This window comes from Anas platyrhynchos, chromosome 9 (assembly GCF_047663525.1).
Source record: "Anas platyrhynchos isolate ZD024472 breed Pekin duck chromosome 9, IASCAAS_PekinDuck_T2T, whole genome shotgun sequence".
Lineage (NCBI taxonomy): Eukaryota > Metazoa > Chordata > Aves > Anseriformes > Anatidae > Anas > Anas platyrhynchos.
The window spans coordinates 13,521,661-13,533,222 of record NC_092595.1 but is presented as its reverse complement, the minus strand read 5'-3'; the positions used below and the strand labels follow the sequence as shown (position 1 = coordinate 13,533,222).

At 43.9% G+C, this 11,562-nt stretch overlaps 1 protein-coding gene across 4 annotated transcripts in view; it reads right to left on the bottom strand.

Moving 5' to 3' along the window:
* LOC101803486 (glypican-5) overlaps window positions 1-11,562 on the bottom strand; it is a 414,617-nt gene that overhangs the window by 32,235 nt on the left and 370,820 nt on the right. The gene's annotated exons all lie outside the window — the stretch shown is intronic.

Here is an 11,562-nt window from a genome sequence, read left to right as displayed (position 1 = left end):
CAAAAAAAAAAGCACCTCTCAGACATGTTTACTTCTGTTTTGTTGCTGACAAAACACTGGCAGACACCAGCTCCTCTGTCATCATTAGAAAGGTAACAGATGAGTCTGCAAGTTTCAGGAACCTCTTATTAAGGGAACTGAAGAATTAAAAAATGTAGATGCATGAAGAAAGCTTAAATTCCACCAAAAGAACAGAACAAGTAGTAATAAAACATTTATTTTTTAAAACTATTTGTATGCACAAGATTCAACTATTATATTAAATTATAACTGCGACACAAGAAAAGGCATTTAATTGCACTCCCTTCTAAAGTTAGTGCCTGTTTTGTTTGTGGGAAGAAGAGCAGCACTAGGCTGTTTTGGATGTTGGACTATCACTTGTATTTGTTTTGAGCCAGTTTTAAACATCCACTGGGTTCAATGGGAAGACTCTTCACACTTAGCTTTCAATCAAACATTTTATGATTTACTTAAATGAGAATAAACATTTCCTAGGATTTCAGCATTCTTTCTGCTCAGACAGCCAAACTTTATGGCCTTGTTCCCAAACTGACTGCTGCTTTCTGCCACTCTGTGGGTTGGCACAGTGGTGAACGCACCCACTGGTTTGAGTGTGACCGCAGGACCACCAGAACCTTCGGCCAGCACAAGAGATGTTCAAGATGCCTGAATGGCACATGCAGAGTGCCCGTGATGCTTTCACACACGTTTCTGGCTGGGATATGCTGGGTAGAAGCAAAGCAGCCTGTTCTTAGGGGCCTCGGCCCGGCAGCCAGTGTGGCTAGCAGATTCCTGCACCTCTCAGGACTGGGCCCATACATTCTGAAACGGGGCATGCCAACAGAACATCTGTAACACATCACCTCTCTTTGTAGGTCTCCAGTGACCAGAAAGCAGTAGTTCAGAGTTCAGTCACAAATCTGGCAGAAAAGCAGTAGCTGACTCAACAAGCTGCCTTGGGAACAGCTCCCTTCTGCAAACCCATGCTGACAACTTCTGAAGTGAAGAAACCGAATGGCACAGACCGTACAGCTATTGTTGTTGACTTTTATCATCATAGTTACAAGGAAATACAACTTCAGCTGAAGAATTTGCTGATTCACCCACCAAAATGTCCATTTAAAGCATACCCTTTTCCATTTAACAGCGCTGTGATGTGGGGTAACTGGCAATGGCTGCAGAAGCTCTCAGGTAAGCGAGGACCCTTGACTTCACAGCAATGTTGTCACACTGGTGTCCTCTAAAGGTCTGTTATGTGTAACCCTTGCTATGGCAAAACATTTCCAAGAGCAGTTTAGTAGATTAATCAATTTTCTCTTGACATGGGATTCTTCACAGAGTGTATTTTTCCCATAATTTTGCTGTACAAAGATGACAGTACTCTGATAAACAGACCGGCTTTGTATAATTCATCAGCAGTTTCAACAAACATTGTTTCAAACTTCTAATTCCTTCTTCTTAACCCCTGTGGCACATTCAAGCTAATAACTCTTGACATATGGAAATCCAAGAGCGGCTTTTGGTTCACTAAGCTCTAATAAAGTCTCTCTGTACAACATTTATATACAAATCCTAAACCAGACGCAAAGTATGCGATTTTAATGGTCTGAGGTCATGTTACTGTAGGTACATAGCTCGCAGTTTACATGATCTGCTGGCTGCCTTGTTTATCGAATTATGTGGTACTGGCTAATTTTATTTTATATGTCTGAGTTGGGCTGGGGCGAAGGTCAGCTGGAGCAAGCAGCCTGGGGCTGGGATGCAGTTGTGGTTTGGAGTGGGGAGGGACAGACAGCGAGCAGCAGGCTTGCAGCCATACAGCCTAAGCCTTGGGAGCGGGGCAAAAGGAAAAACTGAATGGAGAGCACGGGACGCCTGAAGCCTGGAAAAGGAGAGATGTACTTTCCTAACTCATCCGGCAGCAGGAACCACAGCCGAGCGTGCCGCAGGCAAGAAACAAGCGGTAGAAGAAAGAGCTGAGAAAGAAAACCCTGGGAAAGCATGCGGGGCAGTGCTGGGGTGAGCAGAGAAGACCCAGAAGGCAAACGGAGGGGACAAAAGTGGAGGGAGGCAATAGGAAAAAGGGGGGACGGGCGAGTCGCCAACAATAGGGCGACTGTTGTTGAGCGGTAGCTGCGACAAACACTTTGGCCTTTTGATCCAGTTACAGACATTCAGAGAATTGCCTTATGCAGGCAGAACTGGGCAAGGGGCCAGGACAGAAACACAGGGCCTGATTCTGCAAACCTGCCTGGTGTCCTCCCTGGGAACAGCCCTCGGCTGTGGGAAGAAGGCTCATGGCTTCTGCCACACGCAGCCTCTGTGCTGGGCTGGCTTTTGCCTTAATGCCAAGTTAGCTCCCAAGAAGATCTGGTGCTCGGCACCTCTGAAAGAAGTACTACCTGAAACGCCAAGGGGCCTGATTTTTCTTTATGCTTTTTTTGTACATCCTTCAGTTGCTGGAAGGGGTCTGCTGGGGATCTGCTTGGGTACTCTTGAAAGTTCTCCTCTCCTGTCTGCACCTGTAAAATGGCTTTGAAAATGTGGCCCAAAACACAGATTTGCATGCTTGCAGTCTGACCTCCAAGTTTGAAAATGCCAACAAAGTTCCCTGGGATAGCCTTGGGAGTCTGGTTTAACCTCGGTATTTCCAAGAATGCTGCCTTAATTAGGAACTTCTCCAACCAGGAAAAAAAAAATCTCCATCTCCCTGAAAAGAGTGTTGAGGTACTTTGTACTGAAGACTTTTCCAGAGTAATTCTGAAACGGACGAGAGTATACCTAGTACTGCCACTAGGACTTCCCAGACCACTATTAGGCTATGGGGAAATTGGTCTGCACCATTTAAACTCAAAGGAAAAGGCAATGAATTAGACAAAAAATAAATCCTTATGCATTTGTCTGGATAGAAGCAGATAATGGAATTTTGTTTGCTTCCCATAGGAAAATTTTAGTAAGATTCGTTTAAGCCAGTCTTTAAGACAATATGTGAAGCATTCCAGAGAATTACATGTCTAATAGGATAAAATGTTTGCACACATACATCAGTACATTTATGTATACACATGCTTATAAATTATTGTTTATCTTGAATAGCTGCAAGTTAACAGGTCCCCAAAAGTGTAAGAATTGTCCTCAGCAAGTGGGTACTTTGAGTTCACCACCTAATACCTGTAAATATTTGTCACAGAATCCCTTTTTTATTTCCAAAATCCTCATGCAATGCACATTCAAGCTGCCTATTTAAAAAGAAACTGTCTACTTGAGATAAGCTGCTCCCTACACATTTCTGCATTTATCAAATATGACTTAACCGAGGAAACAAAATGAAAATCTATTAGCTGCAATTCAAAGTTGTGACTGCAGTGTAATGGCTTCATTATGAGCGGGATGATAAACACCGCCAACCGCAGGCTCTTTCAGAAGCAGCTTCCCAACAGGAGCCTGCATTTGAGCAGCAGCTCTCCTCTCTCCTCTCTGTGCTCTCCGTGCCCTGGGGGCAGGCAGGGCACCCGGGTGGTGGTCCTGGAGGGGGGACCCTTCCCTGTCCCTTGACTTCCAGGGAGCCTTGGGAAAACAAACTCTTTTCTGTCGCTCCCTTCCCACCCCACACAGGAGACGGGGGGCTTACTTGACAGTTCCCTACTTCGCAGGCATGCAGGGGGAATAAACGCAGAAGACGACTATGAAGTCCTCTGTTATTGCAGCAACAGGCCACGAAAGGATCTTCAGGACTGTGAGCATTTACACTACAATGCAACTGAAATCCTTGTTCTCCAATCCTTTTCATTGGCCCCACTAGAAGAGGTCTGAAGAGATACTGCCACAGGTAGCTGAAATGGAGCCGTTTGCCGTGGACTCATTACACTGAGAAATTAGAGGGCTATGCTTCGTTACACTGTGATATGGCCCAACACACAGAGGATCGAAATCCACCCCTTTGCTGCAGCCCCCTGCACTCTGCTCGCTCCTGGTCTGCCAGAGACAAACACAGAGCTTAGGGCCGGCATCTGACCTGTGAGTAACTTGCTCCTCTGATCCGGGAAGGAGCCTGCAGTAGCTGAGAAGCAGCCATCGTTCGAGTGTTTTTAGAGAGAGGTGCAAAAATACACGTAGCATTCAGCTGCCTCACATGCATTTTTTGTATTTGGCCTAAATTAATTGCTTTAAAAAAAAGAATTTGCTAATGTATTTGCCTGTAAATTAGAAGCTTTTACAGCATACATGGGCAAATTATTTACTGCCCACAGAGCTCAAAGCAGACCTTTAATAGTAGCTAGAAGGCCAAGTCCTGGGCCAAAACACCACCAAGCTTACATGAGCTGCAAACAGAGTAAAAATGCGTGCTCCTACTCTGAAGAACAAATAAGGGGGTTATTCAGAGAATGCTGGAGGGGCTGGGAATGGCAGCAGGTTCCTGCAGCCAGCCCTGTGAAGGGGTTGAGGTGTTGTGAGTTCAGAACTAGTACGCTAAAACTTTTAACCCAAGTTAGGACAAAACAGAAGATGAGAGGGAAAAAAAAAAAAATAAAAAGGCAGGAAGCTGCAGAACGAACTTGAACCTACATGGTTAGACTGAAGACCAAACAGACCATGTTTTAGGTAAGCACAGCCTAGAAATTGCCAAGTTTACACCCAGTCTACACAGAAAACCAGCAACAAATTAATTAAAACCACGTTCCTCATTTGCAATCTTGTTGCTTTATGTTGTTCATTAGATAATAAACTACCTCTGCCCTGAAGCCATGCAACCAGGGCACTGAACTCAGGTTCATGCTCAAGCTCCCACCTCCAGGTGCGGCAAGACCCGTCCATTCCTACAGCACAACACCAGGAGCACAGGGCAAGGTGCAGACCTGGTGGGCAGGGTTGTCGGCAAAGTTCCTTAACACCTTGGAAATTACAAGAATCTCAGTAGAAAGATTCATTTCTGTTAGATTTTAAAAGAATTAAACTCCTTAGTTATCTCTCGTGCGTATCATGAAATTAATTTGCTTTATTCCACAACTCCATAGTTTCCATGGCTGGTGTTTCTAGCATACTTCATTTTCTCTAGAGTTAATTCCTCCAGCTCCCTCTGTTCCTAGTGGACATTTTGGGTTAAACAACATTAGACTGACTTGGACACATTGGTCAGGTGCACTCACACAGTGGGATTACTTTTCTCAGAATTCCTAGGTTCCTGTTTCCCTTTGGCTTGGGAAGCCCATCCACTTGCTCTTGGAGAGGAAGGACACAGCTTGCCTCCCTAAGTGCACAGCCTTCTACAGGAAAACTTTTAAAATGCTTCATGCTTGCAATTAACTACATGCAATAATGCAACTGGAGATTGAGAAATCAAGCATTTAGAGATCGGGAAATGTTGATAGAGGCTGGGAATCTTAATGTCCAGACTGCAATTTGGAGAGAAATCATAATGTATGGCAAAAATCCAAGAGTGGCTAGACATGGAAAAAAAAAACAAACAACAAACTCTTTCAAAAACACAGAAGCAGCAAATGACTAAGGAAGACCCTAGGACAGAGATTGCTGGGAACTGCGAGAATACACCGAGGGAGTTGTCAAGTATGCATCCGCAAGATTTCTGTCAGAGATAAAACAGTCAGATCTCTGACAAAATTGAACTGCCTTTATGCTTCTATATTCAGATTCTAGACTTAGAAATAAACTTCCATGTTTACCTTAAAGAAAAAAAATAGAAAATAGCACTCCTACCACATGTGTTTCATGAACCTGAGCAATTTGGGCCAAACATCCCTGATTTAAGGCCACTAAATCTTAGCTGCATACTTGACAGAGGCCACCCAAATGCCCTGGAGAACAGACCTTAAAATGTAGTTGGCACCTTCAGGTATTATTAGATCAACTCACAGGATTTCACTTCTATTAAACACCTCTTAACTACTTGGCACTGGCAGAATTTGTTCCCATTAAACTTAATTTATGCTAATTAAGAGCTGCTCATTACCATTCTCTATCATTAGGCAAAATCAGTTTTTCTGGGAAAAGTCATAATCAAGAGGCAACTTCATTTCAGAATATTCCGATTTTGAACAGCATTCTGCAATGAAAATCATTTACAGAGCGACTCATTACAACCCATCTTCCAAACGCCTGGTGTGGCACTGCTGGGACCCCCTGGGGAGCAGCCGAGCTGGGGTGACAAAGGGAAGGTCGATGGGGTGCCACTTTTTCAGGGCTAGGAGGCAGCAGCAGCAAGAGCTTATCTGTGCCAGTAAAGGGATAAGTGGCACACTTGTTAGCAGTGGGCAGCTCCAAGGTACAGCACGATAAGGACTTTGAAGGGAGAAAAAGGAGAAGGAGAAAATAACAAGGTGCACAGTTTTTCCAGGAGGAAAAGCAGCAGGGGAAGCAGTATGAGGCTGTGTGCTCTTCAGAGTAAAAACCTGCCTTCCCATGACTGACTTTTAAGTCCTTTTTTATTTTTTTTTTCTACACTCATTTAATAATTGGTATGTGCTACTTTAAAAATGCAAATCTCACAGCAGCTGAATCGTCCCAGCCCTATAAGCTTATAGTCATCTCAGGGATCCACAGAGTGCAGGAATACAGTATTCCAACTCACTGTCCAGTCAATAAAGTGAAAAATGCCATTCCTGTTTTAGCAGATGGCAGCAGAAATGCAATACAAGGAGCAAGAACACTAATATAGAAATCAATATCTATTACAGTTTAAATCACATTGCAGTCCTGAAACGATAATAGCAATCCTTTAAAAGCTAATGCTGATCCTGTTTGTATTAGAAATCGGTTCAGTGTGTTTCAGGTTTTAATTCTGTTACAAAAATAATTACCTTTTAAGCTAGACCCTCCAACCCCAAACCCCTCCTGCTTACCCACAGCCTGTTCTCACAAAGAAAAATAAACAAATCAGCAAAGAAAAGTCCCCAGACAAACAAAGCCAGCCTCCTCCTTCCTAACTCTATGACTAGGAACATAGGGAAGGGTTTTTCATAAAGAAGACTGGGAATTCCCATGACACTTTAAGTGCAGAGGCATCATTCAGGCAGCTCTATTATTCTGTGAGGCCTTTTCTGGAAAAATACAAAATATCATGAAGAAGAAAGAAATTGAGCCTTTATAAACTGCTGACAGAGCAAATCCTTCCTTCTTCGAGTAAATTTGAAGTATTTATGCTACAAAACTATCTTTTTGATATAATCATAAGAGCTACATGCACAACAGTGTTGGCAAACCCAGACTTTCTCTGCTTGTTAATTGTCTGCATTCAGCCTGTAATTAGTACCAAACAAAAGTTGTTTGATGAATCATTTATACAATCAACAGCGGAGAATAAACACTGGGGAAAAGGAGCAACACTGTGCGTGCTGCATCATCTGATAAGCCTGGTAGCAGGCAAACAAAGCAAGTTCTAGGCATGCACAGAGCAAGTCCACAGGCTGACCAAAGCGTTCTGGCAAAGCACGACCTGTGCTTGAAAGCAACTATGGCTACAAGGACTGAAGTCCTTTGGGCATGTTAACAAGAAAACTAAGTAAGTTGCTTTACCACTGCATTTACTGCCACTATTGCTAGCAAAATATGATGTTCAGCATTGGCATTAACATATCAAGAGAGAGCTTGATAAATTGCATATGGCTCTAAAGTTGTGAGATTGATTAAAGGATGGAAAACTCTTCCTACAGTGACAATCTCAAGAAGTTCAATTTATTTAGCTTATCAAAGAGAAGGCTAAGGTGAATCTGATCACAGACCAAGTAAATATTTACTTGGGGAAAGCAGAACCAATAAGAGGAAGCTTTTCATCCCAGCAGTCCCATAGGTGCAATATGAAACCAACTAAATTTTGGCTGGAAATAAAACTACACACTTTCAGTAATAAAGGAATAAAGCACTCGAGGAATTGCTGGATGTTTTAAAATTAGGAATAGATGCTTCTTTAAAAAGATACACAGATAGACTATATCACAAGGTGAAATCCAGGCCAGCTCAAAAAAAAACACAACACAACCAAACATAACAGATAAGGTAATTCGTTATCAGTCTTCTGATTTTTCATTTCCTCTGCATCTTAACACTCAACAGAAATTGTTTGATTCAACAAAAAACCTTGATGTCATATATTGCTTATAGCTCAATTCTGCCTCTCCAAAACCCATCCCTTTCAAGTTTTGAGTACAAGCCCATCACAGTAGGTCTTTAATAGGTAAGAATATACACTGCTGTCTTTAATGCCACATGTATTACCACATATGCTCGCACCTCTATCCATACCTGCTCCCACATGCTGTTTCCTCGAGCACTCCTTTACTCACCGCAGTGCACAGCAGCTCCTGAGCTCAGCTTGCCCAAGCACCATCGGGTCCCTGGCTCACTGCATGGGCTGCTCCTGCTGCAGCCCTGATGGTTGGCATCTCCTCTAACTCCCTGCAGCTGGGGTCTCCTCTAACTGCCCCCTGCAGGGGCACAGCCCCTGGGTTTCTCACTGCCCTCTTGGGCCTATGGGAGGCAGTTCCTGGTATCTTTTCTTGGGTTAGCTGTGTGCTACAGGCAGTGAAGGAAGAGGTACAGGTTCTCCCTGGCTCCCACGTTGCTCATTGCTTAGGGAATAGGAAGCTTGTGCTTCCCTTCAGCTCCTCTCTTTGCTTCATTAATTGCACTGACCCCAGGGGTGGCTGCCAGGGTTCCTGCCACTTCGCGGGGTGTCCCTGTGTCCAAACCCAGTCATTTGTTCCCAAAAGCCAAGGTCCCTTTTACCCATCTCTCCCCAGCCTGCAGGTAGCAGAGTACAGGACCTTCCCCTCCGAACGCCCTGGGCTTCCCCTTCCATCCCCTTTCCTCCTCACCTACCCTGCTCCAGCCCAGCCTACCCGCAGGCCCAGGAAAGCACTCTGCTTCCTCAATACACCTCCTTCTCAGAAACAAACCTTCACCCACAGCTCTCAAACACACAGGCAGGGCCTGAACCCCTGTGCCTTGCAGAAGTCCCTTCACCTCTGACAGGGCATCACTTGTAGCGCCTGGGAGCAGCAAGCAAATGAGAAGGGCTCGTCAAACTGTTGAATGAAGGCTCTTTGTAAGAAACAGCCAAGCCAGCGGAATGTAAAGATGCCAGAGAAACCCTCCACGAAGCCCCCAGAGCTAGATAGACGAGCTGCCGACCTGCTGCCAGCCAGCCGGGGGCTGTGCCAGCCCCTGTGAGGCAGCAGACAAGGCCCTGCTGGCTGCGCTGCTCAGCCTGCCGCGCAGCCTCCCGCTTGGCAGTCAGGCTTGGGACCTTTCGGAAGCACGGAAACGCTTCCACCGTCTGGTGTTTGTGCAATATTTTGGAACTGAAAACCAATTAGAGCATTTTGTTTGCCCTGCTTGGGATAGTAAGAGTATCAAGAACAGCATCACTGCTCCTGCTGCTCTGCCTGCAGGGAACCCCTGCCCGGCCCCACAGTGCACTCAGTGGGATGAGGACCAAGTCTTCCCCTGGGATCTTTCAGCTGTTTCCCTGAGAATTTATTCATGTGAGATGCAACGTATTTATTAAATCTACCCGCTGATTTTTCTAATTGACTGACCAGTCTACGTTTGCCAAAGCCATTCCTTCAGAACAGCAGGGCTGGCCCAGGAGGCAGCCCCGGAGCACAGCTGGGCCCCAAATGCCTCGGGAACAGAGCGAGGCTTCATGTCGCAGCCAGGCCTCGGTGCCACGGACAAGCCCTCCTCCTCTGCCCCTCTCACTGGCAATGCTTTTTGCAGAACTGGAGTTACTACAGCTGACAAAACCTGGTTGGGGGCAGGGACCACTTTTTCACTCGGTGTTTTTTCTCAGCCCTGATCCGTGACTGCAGTTCCTGCGTTCTGCAGGGACAGCAGTGACAACACAGCTGTTAGCCCACGTGCTTTTGCCCACAGCATGCTTCACAGCAGAGATGTGAGAAACCAGCGGACCTGAATGTGTGCAACATTACATGCATATTGGGGCTTTTAGATTTGCTTATTTAAAAGCAACAATGATAACAACAACAACCCTCTGTCATTATTAAGAAAATCAAAACTTATTTGCTGAGATCTTGGCCTCACCAAAGGCTGGGAATTGTGGGTCTAGCTTTCTACTTTCCTCTCTTTATCATGAGTCTCATGTGGGAACAGCTGAGATCAGTCAGCTACAAAACTAACACTGTGACTCAAAAATCAGCTCTAGTAGCCTTTGGATTAGGACCATAAATAATGATTTTTAGGAAATCTTGACACGTACTGTACAAGTAAAACAAACAAAAGGGCTAATAGGTTGCATACATCACTTAGTATAATAAACCTCTGCTGATTTATTACATTTTTAATTCTTGCAATGTGCAAAAAGGTTAAGTTAATCATTTCTGTAGAGGTATAATAATACTGGGCTCAAATGACATCTTGCTGCAGTGCAGTTTGCCTGCAGGACTAATAAAAACAGATCATTAAAACAACTGGATTTGGCTTTGTTTAGAATCACCATAGGATAAAGGGAACCAAATTAATTACAAAGAGAAAAATGGGCAAAGTAAATGAAATAGACAGATAATAGTGAATACTGTACATTAGTATTTACTGAAGAATTAGAGAGTATAAAAACTTTTAATATGGCCAGCAATGAGGTGTGAAATACTCCACATTAGCAGGTTACTTGCTGCTGTGAAAGAATATAAAGCAACGGGATAAGGTGCAATCAGAGGTCATTTCCATCCTTCTGCACTTAATTACACTCTACTCCATTTGCAAATACAAACAAAGCTTTTAAACAGAACCACACAAAATAAACACATATACATGTATGAAAAATTAAATACTTTTTAATGGTGCTAGACTGAGGATCAAATTTCACCACTGGACATAGCTCCTCCCATGATTGCTCCTGTCACATTTCTTCTGAACATACCACTTCACAGTCAAATCTGTTTTTCTCTGCAAAGTGACAAATTTCTACTTGAAAAATTACCAGCTGCTTCTCTAGTAAAGTGACAAAATATTTAATAGATGATCAAACACCGATTGCTCTTTTTTTTTTTTTTTTTTAAATTAGCAGTTCCCCCTTCTCCTTTTCAAATTAGTCCCACTTATGTCTAGAGGCAAAGAATATTGTAAATCACACTTATGAGTTTTTAAAAAGGATGTCTTTCTGGTTTGCATATACCCTCCTTTCTTAACCTACTAATAGAAACTGGAAAATGACCTGCTGTGCTAAGGTAGCCCGTCCTGTTAACTAACTGCCATGAACTATCTCTAGCGTTCCTCACTCAAATTTGGGACCTCATTCTATGAACAACAGAAGCCATATTTTACAAAACATTACTTATTAAGTAGCAGTTTAAATGATTTCATCAGAGGTCATCTTCAGAAAAGAGATGCTTGCGCCATTAAATACTTATAGTACTGTGGAGTTATGGACACACTAAGAGGTTTGTTTTCCTACGCAGCTTGTTCAGCTCTAAAGGTACCCACAGAAGGTGATTGAGAGCCAGGACTGAATTTGGGTACTCTGAAGTACATTTTGGGAACAGTGATTCTCCTGCCATTCACTGTCTCCCCGTAATGTGTAGGGAGAGCTGC